Genomic DNA, 21736 nt, shown 5'->3' with positions numbered 1-21736 from the left:
CAGATTAAGTTTTTTCAGGAGTGCGTGAATCACTGCCTCCTTTAATGGGGCAGGGACCACTCCCTCTCTTAATGAGGAGTTGATGACCTCCAGGATCCAGGTGCAAACTCCCCTGGCAGATTTCTTTATTAGCCATGATGGGCAAGGGTCAAGTTGTGTAGTGGTGGCACGAACCGATCCAAGCACCTTGTCCACATCCTCAGGTCGCAACAACTGGAACTCATCCAATAAATTATAAGTCCAGAGCACTGGACACAACCATAGGCTCTGCATCAACAGTGGAGTTCAAATCTTTGCGAATCTGAGCAATTTTCCCCTCAAAGTGTGTAACAAATTCATTACAGCGAGCCACTGAGGAGTCCAGGACCTCCACTGAACCATTAGTTTGAAGAAGGTCCCGGACCACTCGAAATAGCTCTGCTGGACGACACACCGAGGAAGCGATACAGCTGGAGAAATATACTGGCGTTTCGCCAGCCGTATTGCCACAGAGTAGGCCCGATAATGGGCTGTAAGCTGTGTTTGGTCATAGTCGCAGTGATATTTCCTCCATCTGCACTTAAGCTGTCTCCCCAAACGTTTCATAGCCAATAGCTCCTCTGTGTACCATGTAGCCATATAGGCTCTGCGGGTAGGGAGAGAGCACCTAGGTGCGATAGTGTCAACTGCCCGGGCCATCTCCTTGTACCACAAGGCAACCTGGGCTTCGACAGGAGCGCCGACCATATCAGCTGGAAACTCCCCTAGAGCATTCAGGAATCCTTCAGGATCCATAAGTCTCTGGGGGTGGATCATTTTAATTGATCCCCCACCCCTGCAAAGGGTAGTAGTGGCAGAGAGTCTAAATTTTACCAGGAAATGGTCCAACCATGACAACGGAGTCAAAGATAAATCCACCACATCCGGACCACCATCCCCCCGTCCCATTGAGAATACTAGGTCAAGTGTATGGCCTTTCTCATGAGTCGGGCCGATGACATGTTGAGACAGCCCCATGGTTGTCATGGCGGCCATGAAGTCCTGAGCTGCCCCTGATAAAGTGGCCTTGGCACGGAGGTTGAGGTCTCCCAGTACCAAAAGTCTGGGGGTCCTCACCACCAGATCCGAGATCACCTCCATCAGCTCAGGTGGGGAGACTGTTGGCAGCAGGGTGGGCGATACACCAACAGAATCCCTAATCTGTCTGGCAAGCCCAACACACAATACAGATCCTCAAAGCATTTCCCAAGGGGACAGGGAGTCTGGAAAAGTGGAAGGAATCCTTGTAGACTATTGCCACACCTCCTCCCCGCCCCTCCGGGCGCCCCTGGTGTTGGACCACGTACCCAGGGGGACATTACTGAGACAGAGGAACTCCTCCTTCTTCTCCCACCCAGGTCTCAGTAATGCATGCCAGGTCGGCCCCCTCATCCAAAATTAAGTCATGGATGAGGGCAGTCTTGTTTTTTGCCGACCTGGCATTTACCAATAGTACCATGTGGCCCGGGGGGGTGGCTGATATGGTCACCTGGTACCGTTTGGCTGGGAGTAGAGCTAGAAAGGGGGATATGTGTAAGGTATCTAACCTCCTTTCTCCTACGTGGGCATGCCTTACTCCCACTGCCATATCTTCCCCTGCCATATATTGTCTCTATTGGTTGTCCCAGAGGCCCCTCAAACCCCCCTGTTTCCCAACTTTTTCCCCAGCCAGTTCCCTCAGGGAATCTGGCAGCTGGCGGGAGCTGCCAGATTCCAGCCATAGTCCCACCGTCTCTCACTCAGTGAGCTGTAGAAGGCAGATGTTGTTCAGCTCCCCTGAACACAGGAATGCTGGTCTGGTGGGGCCCTTGAAGCAGCTCCGACTAAAAGCCTTCTTTTCCCCTTGAGCCAGGTGGCTGATGTTGGGAAGGGGGAGGCAGCCAAACATTTGTTTGTTTGTTATGAGCTTCAAGTCACTTTATAGCAGCCCTCACTGGGTTTTCAAGATAAGTGAGATGTTCAGGGAATGATGTATCATTGACACTTCCTAACAAGTTTCCATGACCAAGCAGGGATTTGAACCCACGTCTCTGGAATCCTAGTCCAATATTCTATCCAATGTACCACAATGGCTATCATCTATTTACTAGTTTACATTAACATCTTGGTTTTCTTCCCACAATGTACTTTTTGAGAGTAACAAGGATGCAATAAAGTTTCAAATGCAACAAGAAAGAAGATAGTTATTTTATTGGAGCAATGAGCAATATTTTCTAGTTGCTTTCTGAAGTTCCTTAAAAATTCATTTTAAGGGCATTTTTATAAATATCTTACCAGGAATTTTTCAAGTTTTATGCCATTCTATTGACAATCCTAAGTCCACCCCTCCAAAAAAAAATTAGAACAACTAACAGAGAACAATGAAAAAGCAATGGATAGTGCAAGAACTAAGGTAACAAATTACTTTTTAAATACTGTAATGATGAGCAACAACTATGGTTTACTTTTCAAAATATATCACAAATAGTAGGAAATTAGTAGAAAACCTGGAAAGTACCAGGACGATGAAAGAGAAAGGGGTGTCTATAATGTTTTGTGATTGGCAGATCTCGCCTCTAATTATAGTGAATGGTTTTACCAGAGGTCTCCAATTCCAAGGGTGGGGGAAGGAAGGATGTTGAAGTAATATCTTGCAGGACTGATCCAGAGTTCAGTGCTTTTTCCTATTTCTCCCTCCGATGAGCAGGAATGTTAAAAGTGATGTAGTGGCACCTATGGGACCTAGAAGGATACAACATTGGGCACTTGATTGGAAAATGCTGGATATTTTAGCTATTCTGCCTCGGTGGCTCCAGGTCCCACATTTGTGGTCTGTCCCACCCCTGTTGCACTTCCAGTAACACTAAGGTGAACTAAGCAGCAAATGAGTAAATCTTAACATCATTCATCACAACCTCCTAGTTGTTGACCTGTTCTATTAAGCAGTGGTTGTTTCTTGTGCAGGGACGTCTCTGTGGGAATGGTGGGAGTTATACTGGAAAAATGTTAACATAATATAGTGCAGAACTGATCCAGTGGGCAATCCTGCAAAACAGCAGGCAGCAATATGCTAACAAATGGGACATATGAACTGAAATTTTATTTAATCTATTAATTCAAATGGCCTTAATTCCGGGTAATTTAAATAAATCCACACTGTAGCCACTAGTGTAATATGACTCTTTATTAGTTCGCTGAAATGCCCTTTTTTCATCATTAATTATTTTTATCTGGAATCACTAGACGTGCTTATTTTTCCCCTTTCATTGTTCTGACAACGGCCTTGATGTAAATAACCAGGATAAAACTGCTGGCAACTTCCACCTCTAGCAGAATCATAAAGTTGGACAGGATGTCAAAGGTCATTGAATGGAAATCCTTGCCAAAGTGGGAAATCCACTAGATAAGCAAATGGAATATAGAACTCTTGGAGAATTAGTAAAATCTTGCTTTGTAAGCCACTGAATCACAAGCAATGTAACATTATCCACAAAGAATTTCTAATGTCACCATGAAGTTCTAGCCTCATTTCATGTATGCACTTGAAACTGCCGTTAGGGTCACAATCCTACATATGCTGACCTGGGAGTAATTCAATTGGATTTACTTCTGAGCAGAGCTTTAACTACCCATTTTGGCATCTGTGACAAGCAGCAATTCCTGGCGCGTAGCCTAAGATTACATATCACAATAGCAAAATGGCTACTGGGCTCTAGGCAGCTGCAGAGGCGGTGTGGCCCAAGATGTCACAGGGAGGGGAGGAGAGGAGAGGCAACAGTGGGAAACGTTCCTCCAAACTCTGGTTTGCAATGGAGGTTGTGAACGAAAGAGGCATGGCTATCCCAAATCTCTTTTTCCTGCCTGAAGCAAGAAACCAAGCATCGACTTCAAAGTGTTAATGCTTACATATAAAGCCCTAAACGGTTTAGGACCTCGATACTTGGTGGAACGCTTACTCCCAACTAGTTCTACCCGTGTCACCCGCGCGAGCCAGGAGGTGAGGCTGAGGAGCCTGACGCTGAGGGAGGCCCGGAAAGAAAGAACTAGAAACCGGGCTTTCTTGGCGGTGGCTCCTCGTCTCTGGAATAACCTACCTCCGGAGATTCGTGCTGCACCCTCGCTGGGTACTTTTAAGAACCAACTAAAAACATGGATGTATAGGCAGGCCTTCCCTTCCAGTTAATTCCTGTCCTCTTTCCTTTTTTTCTCTCTTTATTTGATTTAATTTTATTTTTCCCATCTTATAGAATCATTTAATTAATTAATTGTTATAATTTTTTTAGAACTTGTTATTCTTATGTTGTAAGCCGCCTAGAGTGGTCGAAATGACTAGATAGGCGGGGTATAAATACAATAAATAAATAAAATAAAATAAATACAAGAACAAGCTGAAAGAAATGGGCATGTTTAGCCTGGGGGGGGCTGAGGTGAGGTGAAATGTGATAGCACTCTCAAATATTTGAAAGGTAGTCATAGAGAAGAGGGGCAGGATTTGTCCTCAATCATCCCAGAGTGCAGGGCACATAGATCAAGCTACAAGAAGCCAGATTTCAGTTGAATATCAGGAAAAACTTTTTTTGTTAGAGCAGTACAAGAATGGAACCAATTACCTCAGGAGGTGGCAAGTGCTCCAATGCTAGAGGCATTCAAGAGGAAATTGGACAACCATCGGTCAGATCTGCATTGTTTTGGATTTCCTGCATTGAGCAGGAGGTTGGACTCGATGGCCTTATAGGCCCCCTTCCAATTCAGTAATACTATGATTCTCTGATTTCTGAATTCTATGACTGAAAAGCATTTTTAAAACTAGTAGCTTAGAGAAATAGAATTGAAAAGTGCCTGAAGAGCTATACAGAATGTGTCTCAAATGCTACACAGCATTAGCATATAACAAGACTCTGCCAGACACTAATGCAATCTTCATAGTGACCTATTTTGCTTTAATTCTTTTGAAAAAGAGAGATCTCACAAGTTGCTCTAAGCACATGCTGAAGGATAGGATATCAGGAGACAAAGAGAAACTTGGGTTCTTTCCAGCCTGTTGCATACAATTAATTTTTCATCAGTAACAGCATTGAGGCTAACGTCTCTGAAGGGAAAAGCTTCTCCTCTATTTGGATGCTCTCCGTGTGAATCAGAGCACTAAAAAATCAGGCCTCTGGGTCATGTGGAGAAACTTTCTCTTTCAGATTCATCACCCTCCTACATGTACTTCTTATGTGCACGTCCAACAGAAAGAAGGCTGCAGGGATGTGGATAGTGTGCTTTTCCTCCTCCCATGTTTTTTACTTCATGAGAAATTTCTCAATAGGGATTTGGCTGTATTTAGAGTAGATCCACTGAAATTAAGAGCATTTAAATTAGACGAGCATAAGTCCAGTACGTTTCAGTGCATGTACTCCAAGAGTGACTAAGACCTGATTCCAGCACAACAGGGAAATGGCTCCTTGAGTCTAACTTCCATTGTGTGTCCCCCACCACACAAACCTTTTTCATATGATTAAATGGCACAGGGAATGAAGTTCACATCTCTTATGCCTGTTCATCATCCTGTCACCATCACTTCTGTGGACATAAGCAACATATATGCAAGTTGCACATACAAAAAGCAAGGCTCCCATCCCACAGAGAAAGCTAGTTCTGTCCAGCTTGTATTTGCCTGGAGCCACCTAAAGAGTTCCTTACAGATGACGTCTGAGGAAAAGGCCCAGGGGTGTAATTCCACTACCTTCTTCATTCACTCAATATACACATAGTTAGAGTGTGTTGAAAGCGTACATGCTGCTTTGTATATTTCATGAAGAAACAGTGAGTTAAGCATGTAATAGAAAAGACTCACAGGTAAAGGTTATCCTAATGTAATTCCTCTCTATGTAAGGATGTAAATTTTTGTTAGATAAATGAAACAATAAGGAAGGTACCTCAAAATGCCTGATTCAGGGGAGGGGTATCAGGGGACAGGTATCTAGTTGTCTCGTGTGCTCCCAGAGGCATCTGGTGGGGCCCCTGTGAGATACAGGATGCTGGACTAGATGGGCCCTTGGCCCGATCCAGCAGGGCTCTTCTATGTTCTTAGGTAGGTAGGTAGGTAGGTAGGTAGGCAGGCAGGCAGGCAGGCAGGCAGGCAGGCAGGCAGGCAGGCAGGCAGGCAGGCAGGCAGGCAGGCAGGTAGGTAGGTAGGTAGGTAGGTAGGTAGGTAGGTAGGTAGGTAGGTAGGTAGGTAGGTAGGTAGGTAAGTGTAGGACTGCCCCAGGCTGCAACAGATTCAATTGCTGATAGAAAGGCAACTAAATGTTACCTATTACATTGATATTATGTTTACAGCACAGAAGATGGAAGCAAGTACTTGAAGCATTTTCTGTCTCAGGTGTCAAAGCTAGTTTGGCCTGAGACACTATATACTGTGACATGTGCTTTCTGATCAAATTAAACCCAAGGTCATCCACTGAAGCTGAATACTTGGAGATTCAAGACAGATTAAAATGAATGGCTTCTTCACACAGCACCTAGTTGAACTGTGGAATTTGATGCCACAAGGTGAGATGATGTCTGACAAATTGGATAGCTTTGAAATCGGATTAGATACGTTTATGATGTTTAGGGAACATCCACGGCTACTCCTCAGATTGGCAATATATCACCTCTAGGATCTGAGGTAATAGCCCTACAAACCTCAGTTACTAAGGCCAATGAGATGGGGGAGCAGAGTCATATACCATGTTGATCAGCTCCCTGTAGGTAGCTGGTTGTCCAATTAGTGAAAAGAATGCTGGACAGGCATTTGATTCTTATAGTTTGGGGGATTGTGGCATTTGTTGTGCTGCCTCAGACAACAGACTGTTTAGGGCCAGCCCAGAGCATTCCCTAGTACAATGCACGCAGAAGCTGAAACTAACTGGAAAGTCTGGATGTGTGTCTATTAACATCCAGGCCTTAACTTTACAGCTCTCAGTGAATTCTGCAAATATACTAGCAATATATTCAAGATAGCTGAATATATTCAGAAGGACTCTATGATCCTTTCTTCTTTATTCTATTTCTGCTATAATTACATGATTCAGTAGCTTTTATCGTTTGTCTATTTTACAGTAAGGTGAATCAATGGTCTGGCACAAACACTGAAATAAAGGGTCACCATTTATTTTCCATATTAGGAACTTCATTTCCATTGTTCCAGGAAATAACTACACAAGTGTCAGAATTCAATCACTTAGTGATATTGTAGATGTAATTACAACGAGCCCTTCCAGAAGTGATGGTGTAATATTTGCTTCTCTATTCATAGGAAATGTTGGATGACAAAGGGAAATGTTCTTGAAGAAGTCATGTGGAATGAAGGACTGGGTGTAAAAAGTAGTATGCATGGGAAAATATATAGCCTGTTGGTTAATTTCCACTTACTGTAGTAAAGCTAGGTTCAATAGTATGCACACCTCTTAAGTAGAATGGGTAATGTCTTTGGCTGACAATTTATGCCATACATTAACTCAGCTGTACCATGACTAATCATGATTAATTTGCCTTTAAGTCAGCAAAATTCTCCAGGACTATCAATCATATTCTTATAGTCTAGCAGATTTGCCCATAATTATCCTACAGACATGATAATCCTCATGGATAATTCACTGATCTACTATGTAAGTTATGTGTCAGCTGTAGTGTCCTATTTCCCAAAGGATGATAAAGGGGAAATGGGAGAAACACATACCTTATTTCTGAGACTACAAACTATCAAAGGAGCAAGATTAGAGTGGCCACTGCTCTATCACCAAAAAAGAGGACAAGGGACACCAAAAAAGACATCCTTGAATTTAATTTGCATACAGTATTCAAATATAAATGAACATACTCTAAATTGCAAGTAAACATTATTGCTGTAATTTAACTGGAAATATACTACTGACCACTGTACTGCACGGGATTGTACTAGATGGGATGCAGCATTGAGTTTGTGCAGCTTCCATAAACGTATCTATTCATAAGTATCTGCTGTCAATTAATAAATATGATCTGCAAGGCTTTAAGAATGAACAGAATTAAGAATTGATTGCCTGATTTTACTGATCAGTTAAGTGTGACCATAGCTTCTACACCTGAGACACCTAAGGATCTGAGACTTGGACTTATTAAATCAAAATTTTTGTGTGTATCTACTACATATCATGGTGCCCTTTCCATAAAAGCCTGAGTACTTCAGCTAATTGGTAGCACTGCAATTCAACTTTAAACATTTCGCTACAGCATTTCCAGTTGTAGCCTCCAGTTGAAATATTAATTTCAATTATTGACCCCCACCTTGGAAATTAACTAGTGCTGAGCAGAAATGGATGTTTTCAGGCTAACAGGTTTATATTGTGGAAACATGGGAAAGATAAATCCACACGTTCTGTTGCTCAATGGACTGGGGACCTTGCATGCAATGGACTGAAGACTTTGGGGATGCAACTGAGCATATGGCATACAAATGAGAACATGCAATACACTTTTGTCCAGACATGTGATCAATGGCTATTCACTTGTATGCACATTTTTTATTTTCATTTCCATACTTTCCATATTGAGGATTTTGTTTTCGTTAAGGGTATTCTCTCTTTCTCTGATTTTTTTTAAACATTTCTTTCCACAAAAGATTTATTCTTATTAAAAAATGGAACAAAAAATATCATAGGTTCTTTCCATCCTGAATATGACCAAATCTGCACATTTTGAAAAGTTCTAATGAAAGTCAATTGACTCCCCTTGCTCCTCACATCTTCATGCATCATGATTGTACAAGTGCAAGACTCATACGAAAAAGTTCACCATGAGGTTGTGAATAGATTGACAAGAAATGCAGGATGTGTTACAGGATTGGGTTGGTCTGATTCACTTTTTTTGTTGATTATATTTTGTAAAAGAAAATGCAAATCAGCCCAGAGTCCCCCAACCTTCACAGTTATTCCCTCTGCCACTGGGGCTACTACATTTTTTCACAGAGGATCCATTCATATTGGTTCAAACAATGTGATTGCTTGAATCAATGAAGAAAAGTGGGTGTTGTGGTTGGTGCAATGGCATGGTGTTGGGGGGGGGGGCAAGATGCAGCCTAAGAGAGCTAGATCAATGCTATTAATGGCATTTATTTATTTATTTATTTATTTATTTATTTATTTATTTATTTATTTATTTATTTCAACAGCTTGGTGGCAGCACTGTTGTGCTATGGCACCTAAACACCAAAGAAAGAAAGAAAGAAAGAAAGAAAGAAAGAAAGAAAGAAAGAAAGAAAGAAAGAAAGAAAGAAGGAAGGAAGGAAGGAAGGAAGGAAGGAAGGAAGGAAGGAAGGAAGGAAGGAAGGAAGGAAGGAAAAGAAAAGAAAAGAAAAGAAAAGAAAAGAAAAGAAAAGAAAAGAAAGAATGGCTAAACAGCCTTATTTACAGCTCCTTAAAGTAGTTCTCTTGCAACTACACATCCTGCATGGGTAGAAGAGAGCTAGCTATCTTGACAAGCTGTTAAATGTGTGGCCAGTTCATGTGAACAGACCTGGAGAAACCTGAATTCCCCTATGCAACTCTTCAGTGAATGAATTTGTATTTCTTTTGCTATGTAATCACACCTTGAATTAGTGAGCTCTGAAACCAGCTGGGAATGGATGAAGATGGGTATTCAGCTTTTTAAGTAACTTTGTACACACACACAAAAGTTTCTATTCTAGCACTACTGATCCTGAAATTTATTTTCCCACCTGGAAACTTAAAGAAGCAGAGCAAATCCCTGCAAATTTAGCCAGTGCCTTGAGACCTGGCAATGCTCTCCTCTGTAACCTTATACAAGTCAGACAAATCAAGCGCCAGTGTCTGTCAGAAAGTAGGTAGTGAAATGAGAAGGCAATGTGTTTTAATTGATGAAAAATCCTTTGTAATACAGCAAACATTCTCTTTGTTCATACAATCCTCGTTCAGGGAAGAATGGCATGAGGAAGAAATGTGACCCATTGCTTTTCACCCTGTAAAACATTTTAACAGGGACATATTATTTAGTGCAATCCACAATGCACTGCCTTAGGCTTAAATAGAGGTCTGACATCGCTTCATTAGAGCAATGTGAAGACCTTGGCCATCCTGACATCCCATTTCAGATTTTGGCATATGCCTCTTGTAGTATTTAAATCAAGAAATGATCTGTCAGTTTTAATGATGTAGTGTTGGCATATTATGTCCAAAACTATTATGATAATGATTTCTTGCTAAAATTATATTCAGATCCATTCAGTTCATTACTTTTGCTGTAAATCATTTTGGAAATAATCCCGGGTTGTAACCATTGTTCACTTGTCATGGTCAACAGTGACATAACCTTGGCAGAGTATAAGTTTGGTACAGGGATGGATTCTGTGAAATCTGTTTTTTGTTTTTTGTTAGGGTTTTTTTGGTTAGTTTTTTTTCCTTTTATCAAGATGATTGCTATATAATTGCTGGCAGGTTAAATTTCCAAAGCACTGAATATTTTCTCTTGCATAATTCCTGAACCAAAGATCCTTACATTCTGAATCTCTGGGAGAAGGAAACTATGGCCCAGATGTTCAGATGTTCATGAACTCCTGCTTTCTGCATGGATAAGACCAAAGGCTAATCTATTTTGAATTATGTTTATACAATGATGAAAAAGATGCTGATAAAAGGCCATAACAGGGCATGAATGAAGTAGCATCTTCTTTTATCACTGGTGAGACCGTTGGGGGTGATGGATGTCCAACAATTGGAGGAGGTTTTTGTGTGCATATTTCCTGATCAGTCACTTGTTTCTGCAGAAGTACAGTACAGCCTTATCCACCCATCACCTAATTTGAACATATAAAAGAAATTTTCTGAAGGGATAGCTTTGGCCTGGTGGCACAAAATAGATCCATGTCTTGTTTATAGGCAAATGTAAAATTTTCCTATAAAATTAAATCTTTGATGGAGATCTGGAAAGGTCCAACTAAGGTGCAACTACACCATGAGAAAATTCAGTTTTCCCCTGGTAAATTTGAATCAACTGGCCACACAGTGAGAAAGGAGGAATTGGCTAAACAGCCTTGTCTGCAGTTTGTTAACATAGCTCTCTTGTAGCCCTCCTGATATGCAGGAGGCATGGCTATAGGAGAACTACCTTAATAAGAGGCAAACAAGGGACAAGTGGCAATTTCCTCCTCTCATTTCCTGCTCTTATTCTCTACATTTTGGGGAGGTTGTTTTGGTTTTGTGGGGTATAGGTGCCCTAGTACAACAGCACTGGAACCAAGTTTTTTGTACAGATGAGCAAGTTTCTCTACAAGCTCTGGAAAAAACAGTCTGCAATATCTGCAGTCAAAGCTGTGCATCCATCTGTGCATACTACTGAACAGCTGGGTGTTTTAGTGGTGTCATCTTTAGTCTAGTTCTTCCTCTTCTGGGGACAGTTTTACTTACAGTGCTTTTTCACCCCTAAGTAGTTATTATTTTTGGAAAAACAAATGCATATTCAATTACACAAAACTTCACAAGACAATTTAAAATTTGAAGCTTAAAATTTAAATTTTAGCCTATCTGAAGACTTGGTGGATTATGACAAAAGAGATAACTGAATTAGCATTTGTTTCATTTGAACTGCATAGCAAAATGGTGGGAAGAGGCTGAACTTCTCTATAGGGAGAAAATGCATGAAGTTGCAAGTATAGATGTGTAAGTTTGCTTTTGACAGCAGAATTCTGTTGTTTTTTGGATCATGCACCTTGACCATATCAAAAGTCAGAAAAATGTAGAATGCTTTATAACTATTGATTAGACATGAGATTGTGACAAATAGTAGGAAGAAGGTTTTATTAATTACTTTAAAGAAATAGTAACCAGAATCCAACTGAAAACTTTTCCCAGCATAGTTTCCTTTGGTTTGAATTTAAACAGTGAATTGCTGCAAGTAAAGATGTCAGTGTAGATATTTGCAGACCTATGCTGAGTCATGTGACTTGTGTGTGACCGGAAATACCTACACCACCTTCTTAACGTTTGCCATTTTGCTGCTGACATTTATGCCAACAAGAGCTACCCTGCTAAGAAAAACAAACAGGATTTTGGCCATAGTTCAATCTACTTTACAGATGGGAAGGGGGCAGGTTTTCAATGGCAAAGCTTTGCCGTTTTGCCGAAGCAAATTGAAGAACGGAGTGGAAAAAAGTTTGGCACTTCATTTTGTTTCAGCAAAATCGGTTGCATGAACCAAAATATGAACCAAACCATGAACCAGCTCAGTTCATTTTTTTCCAGTTTGTAGTTTGGTTCATACCCATCTTTACTCATCACCTATTTTTCACGAGAAGTGCTACCACATTCCCTAAGGCATAATTTGCCTAAATGCTTGCAGCCACTGTTTCTCTTTCCTGTCCCCTCCCCTCACAACTAGCTTTCTGTTATGCTCATGCTGTTGGAAGCACAACACCTGTATATAAACACCTTCACACTGATGTAATGATCCCTGATACTCCAGAGCTATCCCTAGGCTTTAAAGGCAACTCATATACGAAAGTCAAACTTTCTCAACTTCCAGCATTACTTATCTTGAGACTGACTTCTTTGTCTGAAAACCTGGAGAAGCAGAACAATTCCCTGGCACTTTAGGCAGCATCTTGTAACCTTTGCAACAATACTAACCCTGGAGGACGCCAAAGAATATCAGAAGACCAGTTTATGCCTTATAGACTACAGCAAAGCCTTTGACTGTGTGGATCATTGTTGTTTTGAAAGAAATTGGTGTGCCTCTGCACTTGATTATCCTGATGTGAAACCCGTATTGTGGACAAGAAGGTACCATTAGGACAGAGGATGGAGAGACAGAATGGTTTCCTATAGGCAATGGTGTCAGACAAAGGTACATTTTATTCCCTTATCCCCTTATTTTAGACTCTTATCTGTTCAATCTGTATGCAGAACATATCATATGGAAAGACAGACTAGATTCAGATAAACTAGGAGTGAAAATTGGTGAAAGAAACATCAGTAATTCCAGATATGCAGATGATACCATCTTATTGGCAGAAAGCAGCAATGACTTGAAGCAACTTCGGATGAAAGTGGTGACCTCTGTGTTGAAGGCTACGATCAGAGTTTGCAAATGTTACCCTTTTAGGCTGCAACCCAGAATTCTTGTCCTGTATAGCCACAGGCTGAAAGATTCTGGTTGCTGAAGCCTGCATAGTTTCAAGAAGATGTGCTAATATCCAAGGCAGAGGTTAAAACAGTTTATTTTAAGGCTACCTCCCAGAAAACACCAGTCAGCAGGCTCACTGGCCATGGTGGCTGGCAGATTCCCATAAATCAGTTTAACAAACTCTGAAGAGAGGCTAGAGAAGGAATAGGCAAAGGAATGACCGGAGGCACATGCCTCAAGGCAGTCCTCTGGCAGCAAAGATAAATTCTTCCTCTTGGGAACGGCGATCCACCCTTTAAATATATCCCAGCCCCCCTTGCACCCTTTTACACCCCACTTTTTCAGAATTAAAAGAGAACCTGCAGCCACTTCCAGTTTAATTCACACACCCCTCCCAAGTATTTTTGGCAATCTGTGTGCCCCACCCTGCTACGCACCATGATTCCAAGGGCAGAAAATTGCCCCCTGGACCTGCTAAATATTTGTGTCCTTAAAATAATCCTAATTCTATTGTGGGTGGGTGGGAAATAATGGATACATGAACTTTTCAATATGTTCTGTCTGTAAAACAATTGATCACTACAGTCAGGGGATAGAGAGCATAAAGCAAACGAAATGCTTAAAACAGCAGGCAATGTTGTTTTTTATGTGAAAGCAAAATTTCAAATACATGCAAATATGTACTGAAACAGAAATAATCTTCTAATCCTATTTCTTACTAAAAACCGTCCTGCAGAGTTTTAAGGAGTGTATCATAAATAACTGAAAGATTCTGTGTTTATCTTACATTATCAGAAGAAACAGAGACTTTATTTGTTCATCATGCCATGCTATTTGGTTTGTGCTAAGAACCCTATTAAATGATATTACATTCAACAGCTCCATTAGGTCTCGGTTTCAAAAATATGCTTTCAAGGAAAATGTGATCATTTAATGCAAAGATATTCTGGTACAGGGGAGGGCAATCTGTTAAGGCAAATGATTTCGTTCTGCCCTCCCAGCATCTCCTCATTAACACTGACAATTTGTTATTGCTCTCCAAGCAGTCCGGCCTTCTGGCAAAGTGATGACAACCTTGGCCGTCCTCTGTGGAGTCACCACAAATGTCTTGTTCTAAGCTAAAGCAATGCAGACAAAGGCCAAGTTTCCCTTTTAGATGTGGTCAACTTTTTGGCATCATGCTATTTTTTCTGCTCAATACAAATATTGCAAAGAGGCAGAAGGTAAGCAAAGACAACCCAGCTCATACTGTATATCTAACAGTTTCTGTGTAAAGCAAACATTGGATGCTGGAGGCTATAACTGTGACACTGAATCACCAGGTTTTGCAGAAAAAGCATTTTGAGACAAATTTTCAGTGTATATCGATCACATGTGAAAAACAAAAAACATGCAAAAAGCTCATAGTTTCACAGTTTTATTGATTGGTTCATTGATAAGCAGCTGTGAACAATTGCTGTCTCCTCTCCCTGCCTTTTTTTTACAGTTACGATCCTATAGTTGCGTCCCAGATTGCACAGTCCTCACGGAGTAGCAAGATTGGATGTGATCTCCCAACTCCCTTCCAATGCTCTGATTTCATGAAGACTAAATGTGACTATAGCTAGCTAGATAGCTCAGTGAATTTTGAATCTGGTGGTGGAGAAGAAGGTGAGAAGTTCAATTCCCCAGTATGCATCCCAGAAGCTTCAGCCTGTGCAGCCGTGAGCAAGCTGTACAGTCCCCATGGCAGCCCCAGAAGAAGGCAAACCACTTCTGAGTACTCTCTACATAGAAAACCCTGGAAAGGACACAATGGTACACAATAAAAAATAAATATGACTGTATGTGTATAAAGTCTGTTGGCTTAGCATGTGCATGTTTGTGGCAAAATATGTCCTCCATGCCCTCCACTTTGATGATACATGAGTGGCCACCATAGAAACATTTCTCTGTCTCTGAGAAACAAATGTCCTGCTAATGCCTTAATGTGTCTCTGAGCGCTAACCAAATGGTTATCAGTTAGTAGTGTAGTCTAAAGTTTGAATTCTCCAGAGTTCTGTAATGGAACAGTCCAATGCCCCCTCTGAAACATATATGGATTGGCTTGTCCTGGTGGATAAAGTTTTGTGTGGCTTCAGCGGAAGAAAGTTGGGTTTTACCTCGATCTCAGCTCTGCATTTCCAGATTATGCTGCTGGATGAACTGACAGAGAAAATATGCTATATATTGCCTATGTCCCGAATAAGGGCAAGGATAGTTCATTGGAGCCTAGAAACTGAGTAAGCATCTTAACCCACAGCCTCCCAAAGAGAATGCATTATACAGCACTTACATTTGTGAGTGGTGGGACTAAGAAAGTGGAAAAGTCATTCACAGCCTTATCCTCTGGCTGGTGAGAAGCAAGCAGAGTGGTCACTTACACATCATTTAAAAAAGAGGGCACAAGAAGGAACTGAACTGGTGTAAAACTGAATATGCTAATCTTTACAAACTTGCACAAAACTGTAAGTGACTATTATAATTTAAACAGAGCTGCAATGCATGGCATTTGACTGAGAAAGACTGTGACTGGGTGACTTGTGTGTTTACTGGGGCTGCTCACTAGTTGCTAAACTTTGATGGGAAACTTCAAGACCCCTGGTTTTGCCCCCATTGCTCTTTTGTCTTTAAATTGGACTGGACAGTACTTCAAAAAAAGAGAATGGTCCCCTGGCAACCCTTCAAACAGAGGACCATCCCCTTCAGAAAGGGAACAGATTATTTCTTTAGGAGCAAGCTAAGCATCTGGAAGATACTTGTGAAAGATCAGGCCAGAAGCCAAAGAGCTTAATTGGAGCTCTGGATAATATTAACAGAAGTATAGTCCCCAAATCCTGTGAGGTACAAGTCACTTTCTATTCAGCAACCATTATGCCTCATCTAGAGTACTGTGTTCAGTTCTCAACATCACACTTTAAGAAGGATGCTAAGAAACTGGAGCAAGTTCAAAGGAGGGCATCAAGGATGATCAGGGGACTGGAAACCAAGCCCTATGAGGAAAGACCGAAAGAACCGGGCATGTTTAGCCTTGAGGAAAGAAGACTGAGGGGAAATCTGATAGCACTTTTCAAATGCATGAAAGGTAGTCATACAGAGAAGGGGCAGGATCTGCTCTTGATCATCCCAGAGTGTAGGACTCAAGTTATAGGAAGCCAGATCTTGGCTGATTATCAGGAAAAACCTCTTAACTGCTAGAGCAGCACAACAATGGAACTAATTATCTCAGGAGGTAGTGAGCATTCCAATGCTGGAGGCATTCAAGACAAAATTGGACAACCATCTGTTAGATCTGATTTGATTTGGATTCCTGTATTGAGCAGGGAGTTGGACTCCGTGGCTGTACAGGCTCCTTCCAACTCAGTTATTCTATGATTCTATGATTCAGGTTGTCATAGCCCTGTGGGACTAAACATTAGCACATTTCCTAGGAGGAAAGGCATCTGAAAGAGCAAGAGGGAAGTGCAACCTAACCCACTAGCAGAGAAAGACCTGGGATGGATAATGAGAGCTGAGGAGTGGGAAGCACATGACGAAAACCAGCACTGACAAAGTATTGTGTGTTAGTGATGGCTTAGATTATTTGACACTTTGCATGGCAGCAATTGGTAAATTAGGAGAGTGGCTTAGCATATCCATGGTGACTTTCTGTTGCAAGTAACTTATACAGTGGTGCTCCGCATGACGTCAAAATCACTTGACGATAACATTTTTGATTGCAAAATGATGGTTCCAATGGGGGAAATCCGCTTTACATTGATTAGGAGCCTATTTTTTCCGGCTCTGCAAAATGGCTTCCCTCTATTCTCAAAATGGCTGCTTTCCAGCTCTGCAAAATGGCTTCCCTCCCTTCTCAAAATGGCTGCTTTCCAGCTCTGCAAAATGGCTTTCCTCCCTTCTCAAAATGGCTGCTTTCTGGTTCCGCAAAATGGCTTTCCTCCACAAAATGGCTTCCCTCCCTTTTCAAAATGGCTGCTTTCCCGACAGAAGCTTCGCATTACAGCGATTTTTAACAGCTGATTGGCGGTTCTCTATAGCCAATCTTCACTGGACAATGAGGTATTTCCTCCATTGGAACTCATTGACCGGTTTTCAATGCATTTCAACAGGGAATTTTTTTTCACTTGACGAAACTTGACGACGATTTCGCTTAACAGCGATTTTGCTGGAACGCATTATCGTCATCAAGTGGGGCACCACTGAATTATAGTTATAGAAGCTTTTTAAAGCAAGAACATAAATGATTCTGTGAATATGTGAATATATGTAAATCTGATTGATTGATTGATTTAATAAAACCTATAATCAGTCAAATTAGATTTCTTGAACTGAAAGGCAGCCCTGTTACTTTTGCTTATTTGTGCGTTTTTTATTTATTTATTTATTTATTTATTTATTTATTTATTTATTTATTTATTTATTTATTTATTCCATTTTCACCCCGCCCATCTAGATTCAGGAATCTATTCTGGGCAGCTTACAGAATATAAAGATAAAAACAGCATTAAAATAGTTTTGATCATAAGAGCAAAAAGATCAATAAAGAAAATAGGATCCAAGATGGAATAAAGAAGTTATGTCATGGGAGGGAGGGAGGCCGGCTGGAAGAACCAAGTCTTCAACTTGCTTTTAAAAACATTTTGTACAGACAGTGAGGGTTTCTCGGTTTTTCTTCATTCACATCAGTCCAAGGAATAGGTTTTTGTTGTTGCAGCTGTTTTCTTCACAGAGTAAAATCATCTGTATTCTATTCAATGGCAATGACATAATGCAGAAACCTGAGCAAGGAAACATATTCAAATTTGTATTTCACTTACTATCAATATTAAATAGGTGTTACATGCAGCTGTTTCTTTCAACTTCAATTTATCTTGTTTTGGTGCGGGAAAGCTTTGCCAGAGTTTGTAACCCCAAAATGCCACCTTTGATTATTTTCTGTTAAGACATCTTTAAACCACCATATTCAACTTCTTTGGAGCACATTTTTATATGTTTTTTAAAAATATAAAGCTCTTAGCATTATATTCTTTGTTTGGTTTTATTCCTTGAAATTCTTGGCAGCTTCGGCCAAGACATTGAAATTGAAAGATTAATTATGTTTCACAAGCAGTATGACTGAGGAATTAAAACATCAGTGGTGAACCGAAAGCATGCTGTCTACCACCGACCCATCAGTTTGAGTCCAGGCGTTTGATGGAGCTGTGATGCCTAGAGATTATTCATGATATTTGTTGGTGTTTTATTCACACTGATTGACAGCCATGACTTTTGCCTGCGAATTGGTGCTTGGTTGCTCAGAGATAAGAGAACAATTACTTTGACAGTCTCACTAATTGGTATGATTCTAAAATGTTGCTTTGTCTAAAGAAACTGTTTGCATGGTGATTTTTATGTCACACACTGTGTTGAATTTAAGCATCTTATCATTTTTCTCAAAAGAAATGTCTGCAGAAGCATTTTCCAAGAAATTGAACCCTTTATTAATGCCCCTAGATCTGTTTAGCTACCAGGGAGAGCTCATTGTGATAGTTATACTTCAAAGGCTTTTAGGATACCTAACCTTTCTTTTGAAAAAAGGAAACTATTTGAGAACTTGAATGCTAGGTAGCCACTTTCACCTTGCATGTGGATCACTTACAGGATATTTTCCAAACAGGTGGAGGACTGGAGCAAAAGATACATTGCTAAGAGTAAAATTCCTGAAGCAACAAATGTATCTTGTATAACCTCAGTGCACACAGATACACTTGCACATATCAGTGGGTTTATTTCAATAGTACATTCTTGTCTGATATACATCTATATTTGTATTCAAAACAGACCTTATTCAAGGTACATTAATTTTACCACCACTTTCCAGGTGAAGTCTACATGACCTAGTGATAAATTTTGAAATGCAGGAGTGTATTAGGTTAGCCTACATAGCCAGATTTCCAGAAAAGAGTCCATATCTATGCCTACAGACAGTAAACAAAGATAACAAACTGTTTCCCACATTCTGTCTCACCTTCCAAGGGCATCCAGCTATTAGTTCCAACTGTAGATCCATCAGATCAGTGAAACTTAATCAAATGTTGACTTATCAAGTTTTCATTGATTCAGTGGATGTACTCTAAGTCAAGACTAACAGTTGGATTTAGGCCCATAGTACTCTTTATATTGCAATACCTGTTTTATTCAGATCAGTTGACAGTCATAAAATAGCCACAAGGCATGATTTTCTGGTTAGCATAATAAACTTTATTTGGGGAAACCTGGTTTTACCTCCCTGGTCAACCATGAAACTAACCAAAGGGATCATGTGCCTCAGCAGATTTGCCCTCTAACCTGACCTGACTTTCTCTCAAACTGACAATATGTAGACGTACTGCTCCAGCAGATGACATCATCATTTTTACTGTGAAAAATGTATGGATTATGTGCTCTTCCATGATCTTAGTTCACCATTATTCAAAGTCTTACAAACAGTGACAAATCTAAAATTCAAAAGTTTGCATGCAATTCACAGGCACCAGGAACTTGTTACAAATAAGAGAATACCAAAGAACTTCAGCTTCTCACATCACACATAGCAGAAGTATATGAGACAGTTAATGCCAAATTATCCCTACCCTAAAGTTGTCACAGCGTGAGGCTATACTGGAAAACTAAATGAGTGATTCAATTTTGCTGCTATTTGATTCACAGCCTGTATTATTTTTGAAACTGCAACCAGTGCTCACACAGGGGTTGGGGACTGATTCAGAAGTTCACTATCTGTGAAGATTTTCGGTCATCAAGATGAAGTTATCTAGAAGTTGACTCAAGGCACCTAGACTTCTTTCTAATTAGGTTGAAACATTTCCTACTCATCCAAGTAGCTTCTTCAGTCTGAGGAGAGTTGGTAGGAGACCCCTGATATATCCTCCACATTAGTTTCACTTCCCCTAATATATCCTAGCCTATGCAGACCAGGAGGAAGTGAGAACAACATGGAGGATATATCAGGGGTCTCCTCCCAAGTCTCCTCAGACTGAAGAAGCTACTTGGATGTGTAGCAAAACATTTCAACCTAATAAGAATGAAGTCCAGTTGCCATGACTCAGCTTCCAGAGAATACTCAGAAGTGGTTTATCCTTTCCTTCTTCTGGGGGCACTGTGGGAGTGTGCAGCTTGCCCAAAGCCACATAAGCTGGGTCATCTTCCAGGAGGCTCAGTGGGGAATTGAACTCCCAACCTCTGGCTCCACAGCCAGATACTCAAACCACTGAGCTATCCAGCCAGCCCTCTCTTCAGGGAAGTGTTTTTTCAAGAACACTACAGAAATATAATCTACATTGCATATATCAAAATGATGTGATTTACAGTACCATCACCTGTCCTCTCCTCCTCTTCCTCCTCCTCTTCCCTATCATCATCAGCAACAGCAGCTAAAGCCTAGAGTGACAGGTCTGGGTTGGGTGACCTCATACCACTGCCCAGGGGGGAAATGTGCATATGTTTTCTACCACAGTTTTAGACACTGATAGGTGTGACAATCAGCTTGCTCCTGGGAGGAGAAATTAATTTATTCTCCTTCATAAACAGCAATACTTCACAGTTACTCTGTCTCCCCACCCCCACCCCTATCCCTTCAAGCTGTTGGGGAATTAAGCAGCAAAAGCTATCTGGACACTAGCTGCTGTTGCAGTGTTCATGCATTTAATTAAAATGCCCTTAATTGGTTTACTCTGAAATTGTGTCCTTTACTTTAATTAAGTACAATCTGATGGAAGGCCAGCTTGGAGGTATTCATTACAGGGCCTCTGCTGCTTTCTGCAGAATCAACTTCTTAGACCCACAACAATGTTTTTTTCAGCAGCTGGAGTAATGATCTATGGGAAAGATAGGAATCCAATGCAATAAATACCTATCTATCCAGGATGTGCATAAAAATCATTATGCATTATTATGATTCCTAAAGGGTTCCTACAAAACTGTTGAAATTCATCTGTGTGGTGGCAACAGCAGCCGCAACAGCAGCAGTAAAAGAAAGTTCATTTTTTCTTTAATTTCCTCCTAGCAGCAACATGGGATCCATGATCACTGCAGATGGAGACAGCAGCCATGAAATTAAAAGATGCCTGCTTCTTGGGAGGAAAGTGATGACAAACCTTGACAGCATCTTAAAAAGCAGTGACATCACCTTGCCAACAAAAGTCCGCATAGTCAAAGCTATGGTTTTCCCTGTAGTGATGTATGGAAGTGAGAGCTGGACCATAAAGAAAGCTGACCGCCAAAGAATTGATGCTTTTGAATTGTGGTGCTGGAGGAGACTCTTGGGAGTCCCCTGGACTGCAAGGAGAACAAACCTATCAATTCTAAAGGAAATCAACCCTGAGTGCTCACTGGAAGGACAGATCCTGAAGCTGAGGCTCCAGTACTTTGGCCATCTCATGAGAAGAGAAGACTCCTTGGAAAAAAACCTTGATGTTGGGAAAGTGTGAGGGCAAGAGGAGAAGGAGACGACAGAGGATGAGATGGTTGGACAGTGTCATCGAAGCTACCAACATGAATTTGACCCAACTCCGGAAGGCAGTGGAAGACTGGAGGGCCTGGT

This window comes from Pogona vitticeps, chromosome 5 (assembly GCF_051106095.1).
Source record: "Pogona vitticeps strain Pit_001003342236 chromosome 5, PviZW2.1, whole genome shotgun sequence".
Classification (NCBI taxonomy): Eukaryota; Metazoa; Chordata; class Lepidosauria; order Squamata; family Agamidae; genus Pogona; species Pogona vitticeps.
This window is presented reverse-complemented; position numbering follows the sequence as displayed.